This window comes from Danio aesculapii, chromosome 1 (assembly GCF_903798145.1).
Source record: "Danio aesculapii chromosome 1, fDanAes4.1, whole genome shotgun sequence".
Classification (NCBI taxonomy): Eukaryota; Metazoa; Chordata; class Actinopteri; order Cypriniformes; family Danionidae; genus Danio; species Danio aesculapii.
The window spans coordinates 53,848,453-53,861,217 of record NC_079435.1 but is presented as its reverse complement, the minus strand read 5'-3'; positions in this window follow the sequence as shown (position 1 = coordinate 53,861,217).

Here is a 12,765-nt window from a genome sequence, read left to right as displayed (position 1 = left end):
AGGGTTTTAAAGTCGTTATAAGCATACATAAAATCTCATTCACATGACATGTCATGTAATGATTATAAAGGTTTAATGACAGTCTTATGAACACCCCTGCAAATAAAGTGTTATCAACATGTCTAATTGTTCATGTTGAAATATTATGATGTTCCATATTTATCAGTAGAATACAAATAAATACCATGACAGCACAGCATTTATTAGAAACATAATCTTTTATAATATTATACATGTCTTTACTGTCACGTTTCATCACTTAGATCAATTGTTAGTAGTACATTCTTTTAAAGAATGAGTAGTGTGAAAGGGTTTACAGTTTACATACTAACTACTTCCACTGAATACTAATGAGATCACATTTAACTTCAGTGAATTCAGTGAAATACTGAAACCACATTTCATCATTTTACTTTAATTATTGACATGTAAAGTGGAACCACTGCAGGGAAGCATCTGTTTATACAAATTCAACCTTTTTACAGACTGCCGAGAATCACACAATTCACAGTCATTGACTACTAATGACCTACCAAACCATATGTGTAAATACAGTATATGACAAAAACATTGTGGGGAAACTACACCTTTTTTAACTTACAACACTTTGCGTGCAGTGAAAGGTACTGTATTTCTGAGCCATGAGAGTATACAGGCATCTGTTACAAGTATGTTGTTCTAAAGAAAAGTGAAGCGTATTTTTGTAGAGCTCTGAAAGATTTATGGGAAAGTGTAAATATATAAAGACTGTTGCATCAAGACGTTTTTTTTTCTCTCTCTATTTTTTGTGTGCCATGAAGCGTTCAGTTTTGTTTAACAAGCACTGTCTGTATTACGGTCTGACATTGTGTCAGTAACTTTGTATTCGTGATGTTTGATTTGATCTCAAGTGATGTTCTGTTTTCCTCGGGCTTGTTTCTCCGTGTGTCATGCTCTGTTTTTGTGGATTTTCTTCTCTTGCTGCTTCTATGGTTAGTTGTGGCCCTTTCTTTCTCTCCCGAAGTGCCCATTTTCTCGATTCTTTACCTTCTTTATCGGTTGTAAATATGACTGTTTAAGACTTACAGCATAAGATTAATAATCTACTGTACTTCTGTCAGCCTGATTTTAAAACCCAGTACTGGTATATCTAGAGTGAGTTATCTTTATTATTTATGATGGACATTTTGTTTTGTATGTCTGCATTTGGTTTGATTGCTTTTTATTATTCGATTTGATCGTATGTACATGCTAAGTTTTGAAAGAAATTCTCCAGTTGAAGCACTTGCATTTTTACTGATGGTGGTTTGTGCTAAGCTAAGTAGAAATGTGTAAACTCATATATAATAGCCTATTTGGACACTGAAGTCACACTTGAAATAAATTTTAGGGCATTTGATAACGAAACATCACATCAAGTGGCAAATGCATTGATGATAAAATAAAACAAACGTCAGTTCCGACAATAATTCCATGAATTTATTTATATTTTGCATTGACTGATTGTTGGGGTTGATTTTCATGCAGTCAGTTCTTGTCACTTTCCTTAATATATATATATATATAAAGGAAATGCTCAATGCTATATATATGAGCATTATCACACGAGTAGCAGTGCAATATGGCTGTATATCGGCTCTGGTGGGAGGTGTGCATTGGCTCGAGGCCACAGGCCAAGTGCCTTAGTGTCCAACCAGTGCCTATATACAGCTATATTGCAATGCTATGAGTGTGATATTGCGTTTATACAACAGTTCAAAAAGAAAATCAAACACGGAGAGTGGAACTACTTTCTTCCGCCATTCATTCACATCTTCAGCTAACATCAGAACAACAGGAACCATTGCTACTTCACAATTGTCACTTTAGAGCTAGTATTTAAATGATTCTCTAGCGTGATGTCTAAAGTGATGACCAAACAGGTGATTTTGCTGACATTTTTAGATTATAAGGCTGAAGGGCATGAAATGCCATCAGTCTACAGAGATTTCACAATATTTCTCTGTTGCAATTGAGAGATCACAATAACCCTGAAAAAGCCAAAGCAAAGTAAACACTACCAGATTATTATGGTATAAATACAGCACTACAACATACAAAAGAGAGAGAGAGACTTCGAATGTCACTTACCTGTTTTATAATGTTTTGATCAGCTGTAGTTTGAAATGTATGCTGTTTGTCTCCCCTAAGGACTTATTATGTGGTCTCTGTCACTATCTTGTGGCGGAATGCCAACCATCGATTTCTTTGCTCTGCCGATGGCTGCCAACGTCCTGAATCTCCGAAATTATAAATATTTTTAAAAAGGCACTATTCTTATAAAATAACAGCATAGTTGCAATCTAAACAATTACATTCTCATCTAAAAAGCCTCAAAAGAACATTATGTTGTCTAACAGCTACAATATTTGTCAAACTGTAGTGCGCTTATTCCTCTGCTTGTCATGTGGATGGAGTAATACACAAGAGTGCAGAGGCTGTACAAGTGCTGATATTGCAGAATATTGCATGGCTATCAACCAGTCAGATTTGAGAACCAGACAGAACTGTTGTATAAATAACTATATATATATATATATATATATATATATATATATATATATATATATATATATATATATATATATATATATATATATATATATATATATATATATATATATATATATATTGCATATTGCTTTATCATTTGAATGTTTTTGTGTAAAACTAAATAAATAAATGCCACTTGATTAGTTATTTTGTTGCTTAATGCAGTGATTTTACAAAGTCCTGTTCACACCAACGATGATGATAAGATATCAATTAATAATTTGTTCTTAATAGGACTAGCATGATCAATATAATATAATTTTTCCACAAACAAAAAAACTGTCAGCCAATCAGAATCCACTTGGAGGCTCTAGCATTTACAATGGCAGGTAAAATAACTTGATTGTGTGCTAATATTCATCAAAATGCAGTCTTGCTCTGATGTAGACCCTCTGGGTTGTCTCTTCACTTTAAGAAATGCTGGGTTATTTAAACCCAAATTGGGTCAAATATGGACTAGCACAAACATTGGGTTAAATTTGGTCCTATTAACTTAATTTAAAAAATTAACCCAGCATCTGGGTTAGTACCTATCACACACAGAATTGGGTTTATAATCAATCCAGCATTTTTAGAGTGTTTGGGTTAAAAATGGACAAACCCAACCTTTGGGTTTTTAAAAAAAAAGCCCGTTGTTAAAAAAATAACAATAACCCAGTTGGATTTGTCCATGTTTAGTTTAAAAATAGATATGTTATCCATTATGGTTATAGTTTTTGGTGTGAACAGTTCTTAAAGAGGCAGTTTACTCAAAAATGAACATTCTAAAAACATTTATTTACCATTTACTTGTTTTAAACCTGCTTGAGTTTTTGAGTTGAGATTTTTTTGAAGAATGTAACAAAAACTCATTGACTACCCATGTTATTTTACTATTGATGTCAATAGTTTCCATTATTCTTTAAAATAATGAGATATTTTTGAGGAATAATGGAAACTGGTTACGAAAAAAATAAACTCATGAAGATCTGGACACACAAGAGGCTGAGTAAATGTTCATTTTTGGTTCAACCGTCCATTTTATGTGTGACCAGAATGTGTTTGAGCTTAGCATTAGATTTATTTCCTTTCTATTATAACATGAACACACCCGAGTCAAAACTCATTAGGATCAGTGGTTCAGATCATTCCCCTTTCTGTTTCCATTTGAAGTGCTAGTGACCACCCTCCACCAACCCGAATGCCAACTGAAAATAATTCACATTTGTTACATGATCCTGTTACAAAGTATATTTTCAATTTAATATGAATAAAGATCAGATGAATTTGAACGAGAACGTGTGTGGTTTACTGCTAGAAATGCATGCAGAAGTGTTTGTTCAAATGCAAAAAAGGGTATTATCAAAAGCTAAATGCTGTAGCTCGTGGCTTTTGTCATTAGCATTAATAGAGTATTATGAGGTGGTTGCTGATGCGTTTCATAAATGTTTTTGATCATGCACATCTTGCATTTCAGCAAAAAGTTTCCCCTAGATGTGTGTAAGAGTATCAGCAAAGTGATCTTCTATTCAACAGAAGTCTTTTGCTGAACTCGGGCTTTCACTGGAGTCATAAATAAAACACAACTGTCCAATGCAGGGATACCTCTCTGAAGTTTCTGAGATTAATACTAATCAGCCAACTGCATGCTGGGTGCTCAACGTGTTTATGCAGTAAAACCGAGCTTGTTTTATCAAAGAAGTAAAAAAGGAACGCCAGTTGGTTGTTTTGTAAGGGTGTAGCTATGAGGTTGCTAAAAGGTTATGCATGGTTTTCAGCATTATTCTGGTCCCTCACAAAAAAAACAGCTGCACACAATTTGATGCGTCACTCATGTCTGCAGCTAAAAAGGACGCATGACTCTTAAAATGCCCCATTATGCTTTTTCCCCCACATATATTAGGTGACATATAGTTTGCAGTACATTCATTCATTCATTTTCTTTTCGGCTTAGTCCCTTTATAAATCCGGGGTCGCCACAGCGGAATGAACCACCAACTTATCCAGCACATGTTTTGCGCAGCATATGCCCTTCCAGCTGCAACCCATCTCTGGGAAACATCCAGAAATCCCAGACGATCAGCAGTTTCTGAAATACTCAGATCAGCCCTTCTGGCACTAACAACCGTGCCACATTCAAAGTCACTTAAATCGCCTTTCTTCCCCATTCTGATGCTCGGTTTGAACTGCAGCAGATCATCTTGACCATGTCTACACGCCTAAATGCGTTGAGTTGCTGCCATGTGATTGGCTGATAAGAATTTTGCATTAACAAGCAGTTAAACTGGTGTACCTAATAAAGTGGCCAGTGAGTGTATATCCATAACCCAACAGAAAAAATACTGGCAGAAATACAGTTAATAAAACAAAACATTAATTATAACTCTCGCTAGTTTTTGTTTTGCTTTGCTTTGCTTTCTTTTCTTTCGCTGTTATGTTTTGTTTTGTTTGCTGCGTCATTTTGTATTTCCCCACTATCACTGGAGTAAGGTAAGATCTTTAAAGGCTCCTCCTTCTTTTGGAAAGGAGGTGGAGAGTAACAACAGGGGTCACCAATCTCGGTCCTGGAGGGCCAGTGTCCCTGCAGAGTTTAGCTCCAACTTTCCTTAACACACCTGCCTGGATGTTTCAAGTATACTTAGTAAGACCTTGATTAGCTTGTTCAGGTGTGTTTGATTAGAGTTGGAGCTAAAATCTGTAGGGCACCGGCCCTCCAGGAACAAGTTTGGTGACCCCTGCTTTAAAGCTTAAGACATTAAATGATTTGTGATGTACTTTGAGCTGAAAATCACAGACAAATTCTGCTCACACATGATATTTATTTTAAATCGTAATAATATAACCAAATATTAAAAGGGCGGGGCTTTTTTTTTCTTTAGCAAACTAACAGTAAGAGGGGTGTGGTTTCGAATATTGTTGCTGAAGTCGTCAAACTGACACCAAACACAGAAGCACATGGTCAAACGTTTTCACTGGATTGACTTGTTCACCTAAAGAATAACAACGAGCGCTAACAAAATAAAAGTTGTCAATTTTGATTTCACGCACAGACTTTAAAATAGATCTAAGGTAGTCTAATGTCAGGCTTGAAAAGGTCTGACGAGTGCATGTTGTGGAGGGGGGAAAAGCTTTGGGAAGAAAGAAGATTTGTTTATTTAATTTACGTGCAAAACAGCATCTTGTAGAATGAAGTGTCAGCTCACCAAGACACGCTGTGTTAGATCTACGGGCCACGCAATTATACTAAATCAGTCTGTATCCACCGCTCTGATGACAGCATTGTTGGACAACAATTGCCGTTTAATTGGGGTTGCCACACTGACAGGCATGTTACTTCTTTAACTGTCAGGTGGCTGTGTCATTAAAGCTGTTTTGGACGTGCTCGTTAAGTCTTAATTATCCCTTGACATCTCTGCATACCAGCCTGTCCTCTTTTCCTCACTCTCTCTTATTTGTATTTTGCTTTTGCAGTGTATTATGAAGGAACGAAAGCTTTGAGTTACACAATATATTTTTCCAATCAGTTCGTCCCATCTAGTCTCATTTGTTACAGACAAACTTTCCATCTAGGCTGTATCTGTAGGCTAATAATGCTGCATGTGAAGCGTTCAAAAGGATATTTCAACTACATTTGTTCTCAAAGCTAAAAAAAACTCAAAGTCGCTCTAACTTTATTGCTTCTAAAAGTTCAAGTTTCTTAGATGTTATTTATTTTATTTTATTTTATTATTCTTTTTTTGTCAAAGTTTTGTCAAATACAATTATTATTTTTTTTTTTTTTCTATTTCCGGAGTGCATTTTGACTTCATACTGTGCCATTTTGAAAAATATAAAAGGTTTGCTTGTTTGTTGTAGTTTTTTTTTTACCTTTTTTTTCCAAAACAGTCTAAGAGTACTTAAAAACATAAAAAAAAACATTTATTTATTTATTTTTGTTTGTTTGTTTATTTTATTTATTTATTGCAGGTTTGTCATATACATTAAATGTAATGTAAGTTTTTTTTCATATTCCCAGTGTGCAGTTTAACTAGGGTTAAACAGAATCTGCAGGCATTGTTAAAAATCTGTGGATTTATGCGGAATGATTTTGGGAGAATGATAACTAAAAACTTAATATATGAAAAAACAAATTATACAATTTAAACTTTTATTTAATGTTTACAATGCAAATCCAATTAGATACACTTTATTTGGTAAACAAAACCAGTCTCTTATATAATATTTCTACTAAAAGACATAAAGTAGTACTTTACAAACTGTTTTGTAAATTAATCATATAAATATTTTCATATTAGTCAATAATATTACTGAAATTAATTTAAAAACTGAATAAATACAAGTTTACACACATTTACTCAAGTAAATAAACAGAATCAATGATGGGCTTAAAGCTGCAGATTTCTGCGTGCGCAGATTCCGTGTGGGCCTAATTTTAACCTCATATTGTGCCGTTTTGAATAGAGTCCATTTATTTATGCATTTTTATGTATGTATTTTTATTTATTTTTGTTTAAATATTTTTATTTATTTAATTAATTTTAATTTATGTATTTTTATTTATTTATTTATTTTATGTATTTATTTATTTTGCAGGTTTGTCAAATACCTTAAATGCATCCCAAGTTTTTTTTTTTATATATTTTCAGAATGCATTTTAACTTCATATTGTGCCATTTTTAAAAGAGTCCAAGAGTACTTAAAAAACAAAAAATATATTTATTTATTTTATTTGTTTGTTTATTATTATTATTATTATTATTATTATTTGCAGGTTAATCAAATACATTAAATGCATCCCAAGCTTTTTTTCTCATATTTCTGTAGTGCATTTTAGCTTCGTACTTTGCAATTTTGAAAAGTAAAGGTTTGCTTGTTTGTTGTAGTTGTTGTGTTTTTCCAACTTTTTTTAAAAGAGTCCAAGAGTACTTAAAAAACTTTTATTTACTTATTTATTTGTATGTTTGTTTATTTGTTTATGCATTTATTTTTATTTATTAATTTGTTTATTTAATTTATTTTTGCAGGTTTGTCAAATACAATAAATGCATGCTTTTTCCTATTTCTGGAGTGCATTTTAACTTCACACCGTACCATTTTGAAAAGAGTCCAAGAGTACGTAAAACATAATGAAACAACATTTGTTTATTTATTTATTTATTTAATTTAGTTTGTTTGTTTATATATTTATTTATTATTTTCATTTAATTTTTTTTACAAATACATTAAATGCATCCCAAGCTTTTTTCTCATATTTCTGGACTGCATTTTAACTTCTTTCTGTGCCGTTTTGAATAGAGTCCAAGAGTACATAAAAGCATAAGGAAAAATTATATATATATTTATTTGTATGTTTGTTTGATTATTTATTTGTTCATTCATTTGCTTATTTATTTATTTTTTATAAATAATTTTTTATTTATTTTTTTTTTCAGGTTTGTAAAATACATTTTCATACTATGCCATGTTGAAAAGTAAAGAAGGTTTGCTTGTGTGTTGTTGGGGTTTTTTTTTTTCAACTTTTATTAAAAGAGTCCAGGAGTACTTCAAAAAACATCAGCTTCAGGAATAATATAATCATTTTCCATGCCTTGCTTTTGATTCATTATTTGTTCTTTAATTATTTATTTATTTTGTTGTTGTTGCTTTTTTACTTCATTAGAAGTGGTAGAAGAGTTGCACTAATGGCTCTTGTGAGGTACAAGTCTTGGATTGCATTCGCATTACTGGCACAGCTCATCTCACACACACACGTTTGGATTTGAATGCATGCTATTTTTCATGCTTTCATGCTTGGTTGATCGGTATGTAGAAGACCTGCTCTCCTGCTCCATCTCTGTCCTCAAGTGTTTTGCTCTGGTTGCATATTCAGGCTTTAGTTTTTTTCTATCCAGCGTCTCACACTAGATAAGAGACAGAGATGGAGAGCTGTAATTTCCACAAAGCTTACGAAGTTATGACATGGCAGCTTGCATTTCCTGTGCTGTAAAACGGTTATACACAGGGGTGGATTTAGTGATTTGGGGGAAATTACAGCCTAAGCAATTCCAGCCATGAGACCCAATTGTCGAAAAAGGCACTTACAGCTTTTATTTCATTTTTATTTATGCTTTCATTTTATTTTTATATCGCTATATATTTTTATCGCTATATTTTTATATTTTTATATTTTATATAGCTGTTTTTTATATCATTCAAAATTATTTTCTATATTTTCTCTTTATGCAATCTCTACAATTTAAATGATTAGTTTTCTAAAAATAAAAAGGTATAAATTTGACTGCTGGACCGCTCCATGATTGAGGGCGGTGGACATATTTGTGCAGATGTAATAATAATATTTTTTATGTACACAGTTGAAGTCAGAATTATTAGCCCCCCTTTGATTTATTTATTTTTTTTCTTTTTTTAAATGTTTCCCAAATTGTGTTTAACAGAGCAAGGAAATTTTCACAGTATGTCTCATAAAAATTTTTCTTCTGGATAAAGTGTTATTTGTTTTATTTCGGCTAGAATAAAAGCAAATTTTTTTTTTAATGAACCATTTTAAGGTCAAAATTATTAGCCCCTATAAGCTATATATTTTTCGATAGTCTACAGAACAAACCATCGTTATACAATAACTTGCCTAATTACCCTAACCTGCCTAGTTCACCTAATTAACCTCGTTAAGCCTTTAAATGTCACTTTAAGCTGTACAGAAGTGTCTTGAAAAAATATCTAGTCAAATATTGTTTACTGTCATCATGGCAAAGATAAAATAAACCAGTTATTAGAAATGTGTTATTAAGACTATTATGTTTAGAAATGTGTTGAGAAAATCTTCTCTCCGTTAAACAGAAATTGGGGAAAAAATAAACAGGGGGACTAATAATGCAGGGGGGTTAATTATTCTGACTTCAACTGTATATTCTATATATATATATATATATATATATATATATATATATATATATATATATATATATATATGTATATATATATATATATATATATATATATATATATATATATATATATATATATATATATATATATATATATATATATACATATATATATATATACATATATATATATATATATATATATATATATATATATATATATATATATATATATATATATATATATATATATAAATATTTAATTACATTAAAATTTGAATTGTTTGACTCTCACCATACAAAATATGATGGTAAACAACGTTATACATAGTTTAAGCGGCCACTTCACTTACCTTGCTTATTGGTTAAATCCGGCCCTGCTCATACAGATGCACTGCAAATCTATTCCTTTTCAATGCAAGCCTTGTTTATATAATTATATACATAGTATACACTGCCAGACAAAAGTCTTGTTATTGATCCCAGTTGTAAAAGCAACAAATAACAACTTGACTTCTAGTTGATCATTTGGAAAAGTGGTAGAAGGTAGATTTTTCGGGTGAATCGTCTGTTGAACTGCATCCCAATCATCACAAATACTGCAGAAGACCTATTGGAACCCGCATGGACCCAAGATTCATCAGTCAAGTTTGGTGAAGGAAAAATCATGGTTTGGGGTTACATTCAGTATGGGGGGGTGGCGTGTGAGAGATCTGCAGAGTGGATGGCAACATCAACAGCCTGAGGTATCAAGACATTTGTGCTACCCATTACCTTACCAACCACAGGAGAAGGCAAATTCTTCAGCAGGAGAGCGCTCCTTCTCATACTTCAGCCTCCACATCAAAGTTCCTGAAAGCAAAGGAGGTCAAGGTGCTCCAGGATTGGCCAGACAAGTCACCAGACATAAACATTATTGAGCATGTCTGGGGTAAAATGAAGGAGGAGGCATTGAAGATGAATCCAAAGAATCTTGATGAACTCTGGGAGTCCTGCAAGAACGCTTTCTTTGTCATTCCAGATGACTTTATTAATAAGTGATTTGAGTCATTGCAGAGATGTATGGATGCAGTCCTTCAAGCTCATGGGAGTCATACACAATATTCATTCTTTTTCCACTGCACCATAACTTTATATTCTATACTGGACATTATTTCTGTTAAGTGACAAGACTTTTGTCTAAGCAAAGTCAGACCTTACTAATTCCTAATTAAATCATGGTAAAATAAGCGTAATCTAGAGGTCTTCTGATACCAAATGATCAACTAGAAATCAAGTTATTATTTGTTGTTCCTAAAACTTGGATAGGCAGGTAGTGTGTAGTTAACGAATAAACTAACAGTTATTCATCTTAGAAAGCAACAATAAAATAATAAACGTTAATGTTTGATTTTAAGATTGTTTTGATTGCTTTTTCAATAATAATCTATTAAAATTTAAGTAAACAAGATCTACTGTACAATCTAAAACCAACATCCTAAAACAAAACCACCAATTTACCAGTATTAAATATGTATTTTATAGGAAATCTGCTGAAGACGTTCTTCTTCATGAACCCATAAACTCATTTGAATCCTTTTTCCCGTACAAACTCTGAAAGCGCTACAGAAGTGGTGATAAGCACAAAGTGATGTGATCTCTTTAATACTTTCTGTGCATTCATTAATTAGCTCATTAATTAAACATTAAATGTAGTCCCTCATCCTGCCAGGCATAATATTTCCACAGTGTAGTGATCATAGTTTGAGACTGGATGACCATTAAAGGAGGTAAACGTATGCTTCGGTTGCAGTTAATGAGTCCCCTGCTAACTGTGGTTCTCCCCTTGTCTCTGATTTCTCGGTTTCTCAGTGTGAAAGCCCATTAAGACCATCACACTTCATCCCACACTGACTTTATCCACATGAGGATACTTACCTGTGCACCATCTGAACCCTTGGATCCTAAAAAGACAGTATGTACAGGTGCTAGAGTTCTTAACAGGTTGAGAAATTGTGATCATATAACTTTAAATTTGCCTTCTCTTCACTGACTAACTAAATCGAAGACTATAGAATACACAAGACATGTCACTCGTACACTTTTGAATGGGGAAAAGTGTAACTGTCAATATGGCGAATGAAGCCCCGCTTTCTAGTACAGGAGCCAATCAGTGATCGCTATATGGCAACTAAAGCTCGCCTTTTAGTACAGGAGCCAATCAGCGATCGCTATAGAATGACAATTCTCCGGGGAGGGGTTCGGACCAGACGTGAGTTTCTGCAGATTTTGTGTGATACGAACATTTAGAAATGAAACTAAATAGACAGTTGTTGTTAAATTTTATTGGTTATTTGTAATATGAAATGTAATCGTAAGCTTGGCAAGTAGTTTTGGAGAATTTGATGGTTCCCTATTTAAACAGAATGCCTGAGCATATTGCCAGAGAGGCATTTCAAAGATGGCTGCCGAGTGAAATCACTTGCCTTAAAGAGACTTTGACTGACCTTAGTAAATACTGCTATTTAGCTTTAATTGGTTAAGCTCAAACTATATTTCATCAAGCTTTTAAAGTTTCTTTTTTTATTTCTTTCGTGACTCCAGAATGTGTCTGTAAAGTTTCAGCTCAAAACACCCATCAGATTATTTATACTTTTCAGAATATTGGATTTTCTGCTCTGAACACTATGTAGCGGTTTTAGCTGCCTGTCTTTAATGCTAGTTCTCCTCGCCCACTGTTCCCATGTGCCTGACAGACATAAAGGAAGCAAATATCACGTAACGTTTGTTAGAAATACTACAGTAAGAACTTTCGCAATGATTATTTGATGTATTTGTTTTGAAGTTAATTCAAGCCTTTCTGCAATGATGAGTCACGCACAATGTCATTACAAAGTTTACGCACACACAGAAACACACACAGCGCACATGTTTAACGTTGCAATGTTTTTGCATGGCAAATGTGATAGGAGACACTGCTGTGTGAATATCCGTTACGTTAATGTACGAAATAAACCTGATTTAACTCCACAACCCGGGATTGAAGCGTCTTCTTTTATAATTGCACTGACATGCGGCTGTGGTGGTTAGGTAAAGACGGTAAAAATCGCTGTAATTCATTAAAAACATTCGCTGTTTTAAAAACGTTTGAAACTTTTAAAACTCATTCTTGATCACATTTGATGATGACTGATGATCACAGCAAGCTGAACAGATCTTTTAATCTTAGTTACTTTGCGCACGTCCTGTCTTGTTGATATGGTTATACGCATTTCTATGGAGACATATTGATATGCAGTTGTCAATCAATTTGGTGTGCGGGGAAACCGCACTCCTACGTCATAATGTGGTG